This window comes from Sus scrofa, chromosome 5 (assembly GCF_054392235.1).
Source record: "Sus scrofa isolate SSC_HxYL_T2T_F1_AM1 chromosome 5, Sscrofa_HxYL_maternal_Yorkshire_Landrace_v2.0, whole genome shotgun sequence".
NCBI lineage: Eukaryota > Metazoa > Chordata > Mammalia > Artiodactyla > Suidae > Sus > Sus scrofa.
Genome location: NC_139387.1, coordinates 33,321,598 through 33,333,853, shown reverse-complemented (window position 1 = coordinate 33,333,853; position 12,256 = coordinate 33,321,598). Strand labels below are relative to the sequence as shown.

Below are 12,256 nucleotides of genomic sequence, written 5' to 3'. Positions count from 1 at the left end.
AAGTTCCTGACCTTCAAGCGAGGAGATAAACAAACTCCAAATTTCAATGGCTTTGCATAGTACAGGGGATTTTTCCTTGCTTTGTGATAGTCCAATGTAGACTGAACACCTTCCAGACCTGAAGCTTTTCTCCACATGATGATTCAGGGATCCAGGCTTTCTATGGCTCTAGCAGCCCCTCCAGGCTCAGTGTACTCTGTATCCAGTGCAATCCTGGAGCAAAGTACCTTGGAAAATATATATCTCTTCTTAAAACCCCAGAACAGAAGTGATACATACTGATGCTCACTTTTATTGGCAAGGATCGGTCATGTGGTCACACACGGGCAAAGGACTGGAAAAGATAGCTTCTGTCTGGGCATCACCTCTCTGGACACTTCCCCTCCCACACCACGTGTCAGAGCACAGGCCTCCCAGTGAAGGGGAAAGAGCGTATGCTTGGTGGACAGATAGATTTCTCTTCCAAGATGCAAGGATGTATACACATAGACTTTAATTTTTAAAGTAATCATGTTAATCATTTCAATGGATATTTCATTTTTTACCTACAAGAAGTCTGCCTGCAAGGAGTTTTTTCACAACCAATTACTCTTGTAATTGGGAAGGGGCTGTAACTTATTGCAATGACAAGGCAATCTGATAAGTATTAACTGCGTCGACCCTGAAAAAAATCACAAGGCCAGAAGATGCCTCAACAGTCTCTGTGATCATCCCACTGCTCCAAATAAGGTCACACCTAGAGTTCTCCCACAGGAAAGCACCCTGCCCTTTCTAAGTTGTGAGAGCAGAAAATGAAAAAGTAGCCCCCATCCAAATTGTTTGGTGCAACTCTAATATCAGTGTAACTCTGCACAATTCTTCTCTTACACAAACTACAAGTATCCAAATCATTTAGCTAATGCTTGGGTAAAACTATAGCACCCTACTCGCTTTGCATCTTTTAGACTAAGCAAGGTATACTGTTCCAGAAGCAGATCATAATTGGAATAAAAACCTTTTACTCCCTAACAGCTATAAATCACGATACCTTCATACTTTGGTGCAAACCTCCTTTCTCTATGTGTAATTGTGGCTTAAACAGCTCTTCCATTATAGGAGGGGATCGCGAAAGTCCCTTTCTTTCCTAGAGATGAAGTAGGACTGCATATGAGAGCTTGAAAACCTACTCAGTGTGCTATCAACGTAAGGAAGCAGTACTTGGATTTTTTTTTTAACAGGAGTTGTGTGTTAGAAACGTTCAGATCAGATGCATTTGCATGTGACCTCAGGTGACTGCATTTTATGGTAAAGGTACAGGGGAATAAATAAGTTTAGGACTACCCTGCATACTGCATAGTGACAGTCAATTCTTGTCTTGCAGGGTTTCAATTCAAAATGCTCAGAAAGGCTACAGTCTAAATTGGTAATGAGAGGGAGAAAGGGAAACTGAGTCACAAGTAGAGCAGGAGGCCTTATGTCAGGGAAGTTTAAGCCTGAGGGCCTATGTTCTAAAACCATTGCCTGGTCTGCTTCTGGAGCTGCTATAATATCTAAAGAAGGTAGAGCAGCCCTCTTCGTGGAAGATTGAAAACTGCACATGAATACTGCTTTTATTTTTTAACAAATGCAAGGGTGTTCTTCTTATATGAATATATTGATTTGAACTCTGTCATGATGTCCCCCTAGTATTATTTTATTATAATTGCTGTGATATTCATTTTTATTCAACTAGCATTTTAATATAGCGAAATCTTTTCAAGATATTAATTTTTTAAAATTTGTAATTGTGAAACCAATACACTGTCATGGGGAAAAAATTAAAATTCTAGAAAACATTGGAAGTATACACCAATAAAACATTAAAAATGGGAAAAAAATCTAGAAAGGGTTCTCAAGAGGAGAACAAAACCCTGCAGACCCGCCCACTACACTACCACCCATCATTTGCCCTCTCCAGAAGCATCGGTTTCTTGGGAAGCCTGTCAGAAATGTCATCTGTGTATTGACGTTCATTTTAATTCAATTTCCCCAAGATAAAACTGTGGTTTGGTTGGTCCCAGGATGTCCTGGTGACCTCCTGCCTCCACCATACATTTAGCCAATCGGCATAATTCAAAGGCACCAAGTCTCCCAGAACAGCATCCTCATCAGTGCTGGCCTCAGGCAAAACTGTAATATGAACCAGTTGTCTTGGTGACTCTTCATTCCTCCGTCTCCTGCTGATGTCCCATCTCTTCTCAGGACAACCTGTGCCCTTGTGCTGCCTGTGACCACCCCGACCTCTTCTGCTCAAGAAATGACTCATGTTTAAAAAACTACTCTGCGCGCTATAACCCATCAATGACATTGAATCAACAAGAGATTGTAAATGGGCTTTCTTTTGTAGGTCACCTGTTCAAAGGATCTTTTCGTTTGTTTTGTTCGTTTTAGAAAAAAATACCATAATTGACACAAAAGAATAAATCTGGAATAGTGAGATTTACCATTGAGAGCCAACAAGTCATTTTTGAATGGCTTCTAGGTGTTAGGTATGGCGCTATGGGATAGAAACCAAGGCCTATGACACGCAGATTCCTGGGCTTATTCAGAAACGCACAGCATGACTGAAGTGGTTGCAGAGGAATGAGGGAGAGAGAGGAGGATCCAAAATAATAGTAACAGGCTCTCCATGAGTCAAAACTTGGGGCTTCTCTTTGTTTTTAATTCCTATCTTGTGGAAAATTTTGCTGTTTTCACTCTGTCACAAAACAGATGGAACCATGATTTATGATTCACAGTTTATGAAGCTAATTTAATATCCTACCACACTTCATGCTCTATCACGTTTCCCACATTTGCAATACTTTTTCTTCTGGGACATATGTCACAAAAGGGACACTGGGGTCTTAAGATGGGGGAGGAGGGAGGCACTATAAAGTAGGGGAACTGGTGACACTGCAAGGGGCATTCACGCACCCCACAAAGGTTTAGTGAGCCCTGTCATATGCCAGGCACTGCTCCAGGAACCAAAAGTCCTGTCAATGAGTCAGAAAGGACTTTGCATTGTGCAGAAAAAAAAATAAAGAACAAGTAAATAAATAAGCAAATAAGAGTCATCTCAGAGAAGTACTTTACAGAAAATAAATTGGGCAGTATTATAAAGAGTGACTAGAATTGGACAACGCGAAATCGGGGGTCAGGAAATGGCCATCACAGGAGGTGCCTAAATGAGAAGAAATTAGTTCTTTAGGATTCACAAGGAAGTGTGTTCCAGGAAGCAGGGCACAGAGGTCCTGGGCTGGGAGAAGTTTGGAGTGCACACGACACAGAAACAAGGCCACTGTGGTTCTTCAGCCCTCAATCCCTCCTGCCCCTGCTCTCCATCCAGCCACTGATGCTGATGCCACGAGGGCCACAGGCCAGAATGTTGGCTTCATGTTGTCCAGGGCATCAGATAAATGACTTCCTGGCTCCAACTCAGAAGCTCGAGTATGGCTCAGGTGGAATTCTATTTCCCACGTCACATGATGGCTCACAAGAAGTCAACTAGCAGAGTGATTCCAACAGAAGGCCAACCTTGAAGCCTGGGGAAAGGATCCAAACACGAGTGGCAGAAGTTCTTCCGTTGGGATGGTGGCAGTGATCTTCCTCTGATTAAACTTGTTTGCAGGGAAGAGTCAAACGTGTTTTTTAAGGAAATCTGATGCAATAATCACAGCAAAGGTAGACTGTACTCAGGGCAACACAATTTGAAAACTTTTATTCCAGGGTCTGTATGAAGCAATAAATTCTTTGGGCCATCAATGCTGAATGATCTTCACAATACAGTAAGCCCATCATCATTCCTTTATCTACTTGTGAAATTTTTTTAAATCTTTGAAAATAGAATCTTTTTCATGATTCATTTGGCAGCAATGCCTGACCTGAAATGATGTGAAGTTACTTATAGTCTTTATCACAATCGGTATCAATATCCATACCTTCTACCTAGTGGCAAAAATATTTAAAAGCTTTATTAAAAGATAGCACCCCTTCTTTAAAAAAAAAAAAGTGCCCCAGTACCTGCTGGGGGTATTACATAATATATTATGTATCCAACCATTATTTTATCTAGATAGAGTCATGTTGTCCAGGGCATCAGATAAATGACTTTCTGGCTCCAACTCAGAAGCTCGAGTATGGCTCAGGTGGAATTCTGAATTCCAAAAAGTATCTAATAAAAAGTTTACAGAAGCAAACAGAGTCTCAGACTCTTTTTATAATTTTAATCTTAATACAACCACTCAGGGAAGGTCTGCTAATACGCCAGTGAGTAAATGGTCAAGAGAAAAAAATATAACTGGCTCTGCAGATCACATGCCTGATCTTGAACTAGCCTTAGCCTCTCCCAGTGGTGTGTATTACATGCATTGAAATTACCTACCAAATTCTAAGCTGCACAAGTACAGCTCAGAATATTCAGGACAAAACACTGTGACCTTTTATCCCAGTGTCTATGTGACACCTATTTGGGTCCTAGGTGTGTCCTAGTAACTGTCGTAGCCCCAGCACATAGCATAATAACTGGCACGTAGTCATTTAGTGATACTCAGTAAATATTTATTGAATAGCTGTTCCGTTCTTAATGCTTGGCTGCACTACAACCCACCACGCTTCCTATCACAAGTGAAAACTACACATCAAATCATGATGCTCTTTCTGCTAAGATCTCTGCCAAGCCAAAGTCGGGATGCCCATCAAACAGATGTTTGCCATTCCTGAGACTCGCATGACTCTCTGATGGCAAGAAGAAGCAGTTTTCTGCCAAAGCCCAATTTTTATTTTGGGGGACTCCGCTAGTTTCTTTTTTTTAAAACTAAAAAAAAATAAAAAAATAAAATTTTAAATGCTCAATTTAAAAGAGACCCGTGACTCTCTGATCCAAAGAAACACTTTGAATTATGAACCGTCTCCACCAGCAACTCTAATAAATTTGATTCTGTTTTCAAGCTCTTTCTACTCGGATCTTCACCCCTGCCCCCTACGTCCTGCAGCCTCCACCATGACTCTCATCAGTATACATCAATCAAGAGTATCCCTTTGATTGTCAATGTTTGTTCTATTGACTCAGTCAAGTGAGGGTCAGCAGAACCTACCGTCTTCCCAACTGCAGTGGCTGCAGCCACTACCCACTCCCGTCCCAGCCCCTAGTAGGTGCTGGAGAGTCAAGCTGGCATTTACTCCTTAGAGCTGAGGAACCAAGAGCTCTGTCTGCATAGTTCAGCTTGACCAAGAACTTGAGCTCAGCTCTGAGAGCCAGGGTCCAAGAAGACATAGAATACAGAGAATGAAAGGGACACACTTTATATATCCCAGGCTTTCTAAAAGAGCACCTCCGGATGTTAATTTAAGCAATGACTAAGAGGAAAAAATTAAGACACGTTAGGGCTTGGAAAACGTGACTCTCACTGTACAGATTCTTAAGTGAGAGGAGTGACAGTAAACAGGATTGAGAAATGTTTTCAGGTTTAACAGTAAACATCTGCTGTTCTTTGACTCTGACTCTGCCCTTTTCTTAAAGTGTAGAAAACACATAAAACCATTTAAAAAATAAACCATTCTTGCCTCCAAAACATAACTACAGCAAATATCTTTATGTTTCCAAAAATGTAATATTTCTGAGCCTGGCCTAGAAAAATATCAGTATGGGCCTCAACAGGTCTTCATATGAATGAAAATGCTGCTGACAAGAGTTCTGTATACATGCAGGTACTCGGGGTGCCAAGGAAGACCACCCAGAAAAGTTTGAACCATGCAAGGGCTCTGGCTCCCTGAGAAAAAGGAAAAGGAAACTGGGGGGCTGACCATGAGAACCCCAGACTCCAGATACTTGAACAATCTTGCCTCATGTCCTGAACCTGAACTTAGTCTGTGTTTGGGATGGACTTTTTCTGTGTCAGGTCTTAGCAAGTTAGTTATAAAACTGCATTATCAAGGTAATATTTTGGCTCTATTTTGGCTCTAAGGTTGGTTGAAAGACCTGTCACTTTAGGACACAAAAATGTCCTTCGACCTTGATTTGGAAGGACAGTAACTTTTGGCCCAGCTTGGTGGAAGGGGCAGGGTGCTTTCTGGACACATCCAGTGTGGTGGGAACCTTGCGGAAGCAGCCGCCCCAGCCATAAGGAAGGTGGTTAGAACCAAGACAGAGTTAGGTAAAAGCAGCAGCAGTTTAGCCATGTGGCAACTATGAGAAAGAAGGAAACCAGATGGAAGGTGCCTAGCTTTTCCTGGCCACACACACTGGTAGGTTGCAGGAAGCAATAAGGCGGGGGAGACTGAGCTGGTGAGGTAGATGGGATTCCCACGCTCAGTCACATCATAAAAACCAGTAGGGGAGTTCCCATCGTGGCTCAGAGTATCCAGGAGGAAGCGGGTTCGATCTCTGGCCTCACTTAGTAGGTTAAGGCTCCTGCACTCCCATGAGCTGTGGTGTGGGCCAGCCGCTGTAGCTCCGATTTGACCCCTAGCCTGGGAACTTCCATATGCCACGAGCATGCCCCCCCCCAAAAAAAAAATCGGTGGGAGTTGAGTTTTCTGTATGATGGTAGCTGATGTGACCTGGACAAAAAAGAATTGCTTGAAGAAAAACGGTCATAGCAAAATAGCATTGTAGTGTAAGACCAGCAAAAAGAACCTCCAGGCTCGGAAGAGGCGACTCCCCTTAATCACTCACGAGAAGCGGTCTTGATGCAAACAGCAAGAGGATTTTTATTCCAAGCGCACTGGGGCCCACAGTCATACACCACGCAGGGGTAGAGGACTGCGGCGGCGAGTGTGGAGTCGGGACAGCTTTTATGGGGTTCACAACAAAGCCCGCGCTTCGTGGACCAATTAATTTAAATTGTTTTGGAGTTACACATTTGTGCATGTTTCGGGGAGACATGTTGTCACCAAGATATGTGTATCAACGTTTCAACATCTTTATGGCGCAACCAATTTGAGGTTGCTTTAGAGATTAACCTCCTCTCCTTTTATCTTTTGCAAGCAGTTTTACAGAAGCTGAACAAGCAGTTAGAAACTCCCTTTTCTTGTTATCTCAAATAGTTTCAAGAAGTTTCATGCCTAGAGACACGTACTCAGGGCCTATTTTACTTCCACATATTTTAAAACAGCAAAAAACCTAACCTTTTACCTATAAGGAACAAACTCTGGAATTCAGAACAATTTTAAGCTTCTCATTAGCTTAGGTTGTATTTTCATCCTTTCATTCCCCACTTCTTCTCTTGTTAATAGTTCTAATCTTAGAACTGGTAGAGCTAGTGGCCAGCTTTCCTGCTAGACGGGCTTTGGTACTGTTGTCTAAGTACCATGATCTGGACTGCACTTAGTCTAACGTAGACTGAATCTCCCACTTGGAAACGATGTGGGATCTGCAAGTCTCCTTCTCCTGAGTAGGCCTCCCGGAGTTGCCTCCACGCTCGTTGTCTTACCCACTCAAGTGCCTTGAGCCTGGAGAACAAAGGCTGGGAAAGCAGTGTATCAGCACTATGTACAGAAGTAACTTTTATCAATGGGGGGGGGGTCCCCCGTAGAGCAATTTATAGGGGGTCAACCCATATTGTCCAGGGGTGTTCCTAACCCTAAACAGCACAAAGGGCAGGAGAGCTATCCAATCATTAATGCCAGTCTCCGCGGTCAATTTAGTAAGGGTCTCTTTAATGGTTCTATTTATCCTCTCTACCTGTCCTGAGCTTCGGGGTCTGTATGCACAATGCAGTTTTTAATCAATCCCCAATATCTTGGCCAGTCCCTGACTTACCTGGGCAACAAAAGCTGGACCATTGTCTGACCCTATTACCTTAGGTATTCCAAATCTTGGAAAAATTTTTTCCAGTATTTTCTTAGCCACCACGGTTGAAGTCTCTTTTTTAGTAGGATAAGCCTCTACCTATCCTGAAAAGGTGTCTACAAAAACCAATAGGTATTTGTTTCCGTATTTAGCCAGCTTTACCTCAGTGAAGTCCACTTCCCAGTGAGCGCCTGGGTGGCTTCCCTTTAGTCTCTTCCCTGGAGGTATTCTGGAAGGATTAGCATTAACCAGCTGGCAGGGCACACAATGTTTGACCACCAAGTCAGCCACTCCTGGTAGCCTCAGAACATGATAAGGGGATGTTCTGACCAACTGTTGTAGGTGTTTAGTTTCTAGGTGGGTTAGACGATGTATCTGTTGGACATATTTTAACCCTTTTTTGTGGGGCAGGATTTCCTTTTGGCCAGCCGCAAAGCTTGTGTGAGGGCCATGAGCTCAGCCTTTTGCGCTGAAGTCCCTTCCGGCAGGCTGCTGGCCCAGATTGTGCGGGTCCCGTCCACCACCGCCGTCCCAGCCATCTTTTTACCTTTCACCACATAGCTGCTTCCGTCAGTGAACCAGGTTAGCACTTCTCCAGTCAGCGGTATGTCTGTAAGGTCCTTGCGGACCCCAGTCTCCTCAATCAATAATTGATGGCAATCATGAGTCACTGGTTCATCAGTCTCTTCAGGCAGAAGAGTGGCAGGGTTGAGAGCGGCTGGTGGAGCGAACGTGACCCTCTCTGTGAGAAGCAGGCTTTGATAGTGGGTCATGCGGGCGTTGGTCATCCATCGGTCTGGGGGTTGCCGAACGATGTTCTCCAATGCATGGGGGGCTATTACCGTTATATTCTGTCCCAAAGTCAATTTGTCAGCGTCCTTGACCAGCATGGCCACAGCTGCGATAGCCTTCAGGCATATGGGCCATCCACTGGCTACAGGATCGAGCTTCTTTGACAAGTAGGCAACAGGTCTTCTCCATGGTCCTAGGGTTTGGGTTAAAACTCCCCGGGCCACTCCCTTACGCTCGTCCACATAAAGGGTAAAGGGTTTAGTTACGTCAGGGAGGGCCAGAGCAGGTGTGCTCAGCAGGGCCTTTTTGATAGCATCAAATGCCTTCTGGTGTTCAGGAGCCCAGGAGAATTCCCCTTTTTCTTTGGTTAGTGGGTAGAGTGGGGCTGCTAAGGTCGCAAACCCCGGGATCCACAGTCTGCAAAATCCAGCTGTCCCCAAAAACTCTCTCACTTGTTTGGCTGTGGTTGGGGCCGGTATCTGGACTACAGTTCTCTTCCGTGCCTCCGTCAGCCATCGCTGCCCCCCCCGCAAACTGTACCCCAAGTATGTTACCTCTCTCCTGCAAATCTGGGCCTTCTTAGCGGAGGCTCTGTAGCCTAGGTCAGACAATTCCAGCAGTAGTGCCTTCGTACCTTCCAAGCAGTCCTGTTTGGTGGCTCCCGCCAGAAGCAGGTCATCCACGTACTGGAGGAGGGTCACCTGGGGGTGTTGGATCCTGAAGTTGGCCAGGTCTCTGTGTAGGGCTTCGTCAAAGATGGTCGGGGAGTTTTTGAACTCTTGGGACAGTCGGGTCCAAGTGAGCTGCCCGGTCCTTCCCGCACCTGGGTCTCTCCATTCGAAGGCAAAAAGTGGTTGGCTAGTGGGATGTAGTCTCAGGCAGAAGAAGGCATCCTTTAAGTCCAATACTGTATACCAGCTCCGTTGGGGTGGGAGAGCACACAAGAGGTTATAAGGGTTTGGGACTGTTGGGTGTATATCCTGCACCCGTTTATTGACCTCTCTCAAGTCCTGTACTGGTCGATAGTCATTAGTCCCAGGCTTTCTAACCGGTAGCAGGGGAGTATTCCAGGGAGATTGGACTGGAACTAGGATGCCCTGTTGAATTAATCTTTGAACATGTGGCCGAATTCCTTCTCGAGCTTCTTTACTCAAGGGGTACTGTCTGACTGACACTGGTGTAGCACTGGCCTTCAGCTGAATAACTTGTGGGGGAACTTGCTTTGCCAAACCCATCCCTGCGGTTTCCGCCCAGGCTTGGGGAAACTGTTCCAACCAGAATTGTATATTTTGATCAGGCTTTACTAGGGGAGAGTATAGTCGATATTCGTCATCTAATTGGAGGGTCAACACAGTGATAGGTTTGTTATTTGCAGACACTTCTGGTTTCCCTTGTTCAAAAGAAATTTGTGCTCCCATCTTGGTCAATAAGTCTCTACCTAAGAGGGGTGCTGGGCACTCAGGTATGACCAGAAACGAGTGGGTTACCCGTCCCACTCCCAAGTCAACTGTTCTTCGGGTAGTCCATGGATACTGTTGTTGTCCTGTGGCACCCATCACCCAGGATTTTTTATCTTTTAGTTTTCCTAATGGCTGTAGTAGCACTGAATGTTTTGTTCCGGTATCAACCAGAAACTCAACTGGTTGCCCCTCCACCTTTAAAGTTACCCTGGGCTCGGGGAGGGGGTCCGAACCCCGTCTTCTCTAGTCTTTATCTTCTTTCAGAGCTAAGACCTTCAGTCCTTTGTTTTCCTTCTTGGGGCAGTCCCTTGCCCAGTGTCCTTTTTCTTTACAATATGCACATTGGTCCTTGTCGAGTGGGGTCCTATAGTCCAGGTTCCCTGACTGTCTAAGGCCTGACCTAATTTTCCTAAAATCTCTCTCTCTTTCCCTATTGCTTTTTCCTTCAACCACTGCAGCCAAGATCTTAGTCAAATTCTTCTCTTGCCGTTTATTACGTCTTTCCTCCCTTTCCTCTCTTTCTCTCTCTTTTCTTTGTTCCCTTTCTTCGTCTGTCTCCCTTTTGTAATACACTTTCTCTGCCTCCTTCACTAGATCACGTAACTTAGCCTCCTGTAACCCTTCCAGTCTCTGAAGCTTCTTTCTAATATCCAAGGCTGACTGTCCTATAAAGGCCAAAGCCATTGAGGCTTTTTGGGCCTCTGAGGTGGGATCAAAAGGGGTGTACCGCCTGAAGGCTTCCAAGAGCCTCTCAAGAAAAACAGAGGGGGGTTCATTTGGTCCCTGCATCACTTTTTTTACCTTAGCCAAATTAGTGGGCCGTCTTGAGGCGCCTCGGAGACCCGCCACCAGAGCCTGGCGATAGATTTTCAAGCTCTCCCTACCTTCTGCCGTGTTGTAGTCCTAACCGGGGCGAGTCAAGGGAAATCCCATGTCAATTTCGTTTTGCAACTGTGTGGGTCGCCCGTCGGCCCCAGGAACATTTTTTCTAGCCTCTAACAGAATTCTCTCTCGTTTCTCAGTTGTGAAGAGTGTCTGCAGCAGCTGCTGACAATCATTCCAAGTAGGCTGGTGAGAGAACATAAGGGACTCCACTAACGCCGTGAGGCGTTGGGGATCCTCCGAGAAAGGGGGATGGTTAGTTTTTCCAATTATAGAGATCTGCAGAAGAAAAGGGCCAATACTGGAGGGGCTGCAATTGGCCCCCCGGTATGGGAGGGTCGTGCGCAGCGGTAATGTCGCGATCTCGTCTGTCCGCTCCGGGGTGGCGCCCCTCCGGCTCCGAGTCCCTGCAGCAGGTCCCTCCATCGCCGGAGCTCCAGGAGGGGCAGAGGGTCCCCTCGCAGCACCCCGTGCCGGATAAGGGGTTGGGGGAACAGATTGGGGTTCTGGCCAAGCCGGCGGCTCTTTAATCTCGGGGTAGATAGAGGAGAGGGCTTGACTTTTTCAGCCGAGTGTTTGTTTTTCTCTCCAAGAGCCAGAATTCGGGGACCTGGCTTTCTTGGCTTATTCAGCCATGGTTTAACCCATGGCGGAGGATCCTCTGCCAAATCTTGCCACGTAAGGATATAGGGCTCCTGATTGGGATGAGAGCCGGGTCCAGTCTGAAAAATAATTGCTTTAACAGCCAGGATAATCTCAGAATTAAAGGTCCCCTCTGATGGCCATCCAACATCGAATGTCGGCCATTCAGAGACACAGAAAGTCTGCCAAGGTCCCTTCTTAACCTGAACTGACAAATTATGAGCCCTGGATTTAACTTCAGTCCAATGGTCGAGAGTCAAACTAAGAGGGGTCGTCACCGTCTGTCCCATATTAAAACTGTAGACAAGGACACACAAAACAGTAGAAGTAGACATGTGACCAGGGAGCAGGTCACGTATGCAGAGCATAAAGCCCAAGGTTTGGCACCAGCCCAAGGGGGCTGGAAGCAGAAATGCCAACCCAGTTTGTATAGGAAATGTGAGCAGAAGAAGCGGTTTAGAGGCCCAGGCTCACTCTTTCCAGCCTATTCTAAATTTACAGTGTTAGGAATAAGAATGGTCTCTCTTCATAAGGCAAGATTAAAAAGGTGTCACACACTGGCCTGCCAGGGGAGCTGGATGGGCCACCCTACTTCCTGAGGCTACCCCCTGTGTGAGAAGCTGCTAGAAATGGGAGTCTAGGCTGAACCCTGGGACTGAATAATGAGAAGCAGTAGGATGGTGGAAGGGCA

At 45.6% G+C, this 12,256-nt stretch overlaps 1 protein-coding gene across 13 annotated transcripts in view; it reads right to left on the bottom strand.

The window, feature by feature from the left end:
- TBC1D30 (TBC1 domain family member 30) overlaps positions 1 to 12,256 on the bottom strand; it is a 318,685-nt gene that overhangs the window by 156,356 nt on the left and 150,073 nt on the right. The window lies entirely within an intron of this gene.